This window comes from Littorina saxatilis, linkage group LG2 (genome assembly GCF_037325665.1).
Source record: "Littorina saxatilis isolate snail1 linkage group LG2, US_GU_Lsax_2.0, whole genome shotgun sequence".
Classification (NCBI taxonomy): Eukaryota; Metazoa; Mollusca; class Gastropoda; order Littorinimorpha; family Littorinidae; genus Littorina; species Littorina saxatilis.
This window is the reverse complement of record NC_090246.1, coordinates 48506513-48507235: the sequence shown is the minus strand read 5'-3', so window position 1 is coordinate 48507235 and position 723 is coordinate 48506513.

Below are 723 nucleotides of genomic sequence, written 5' to 3'. Positions count from 1 at the left end.
CTCTCTCTCTCTCTCTCTCTCTCTCTCTCTCTCTCTCTCTCTGTCACACAGTAGAAATAACCTTGTTCTGCTAAGACTTCGTATTGATTTGTTTAAAACTAGCTTTTATTTTTACCCTTTGGAACTCATACCTGTTTGTTTGTTTGTTTGCTTAACGCCCAGACGTACCACGAAGGGCCATATCAGGGAGGTGCTGCTTTGACATATAACGTACGTGCGCCACACACAAGACAGAAGTCGCAGCACAGGCTTCATGTCTCACCCAGTCACATTATTCTGACACCGGACCAACCAGTCCTTGCACTAACCCCATAATGCCAGACGCCAGGCGGAGCAGCCACTAGATTGCCAATTTTAAAGTCTTAGGTATGACCCGGCCGGGGTTCGAACCCACGACCTCCCGATCACGGGGCGGACGCCTTACCACTTGGCCAACCTTGCCGGTGTCTCATACCTGTTAATACCAAGTAATGTTTATCTTTTTTTTTTAAACACACACACACACACGTACACACACACACACACACACGCGCGCACACTCACACACACACACACTCACACACACACACACACATACACACACACTACCCATAAATCAAAACGCACCTCTCTAACGACTAAGTCGATGTACATTTTACGCAGGTGCGTGACTGAGAGAAAGTGTGTGTCCAGATACGTTCGTAAATATTTTCATGAATAATATTTCATATCTACTTTTCAGCA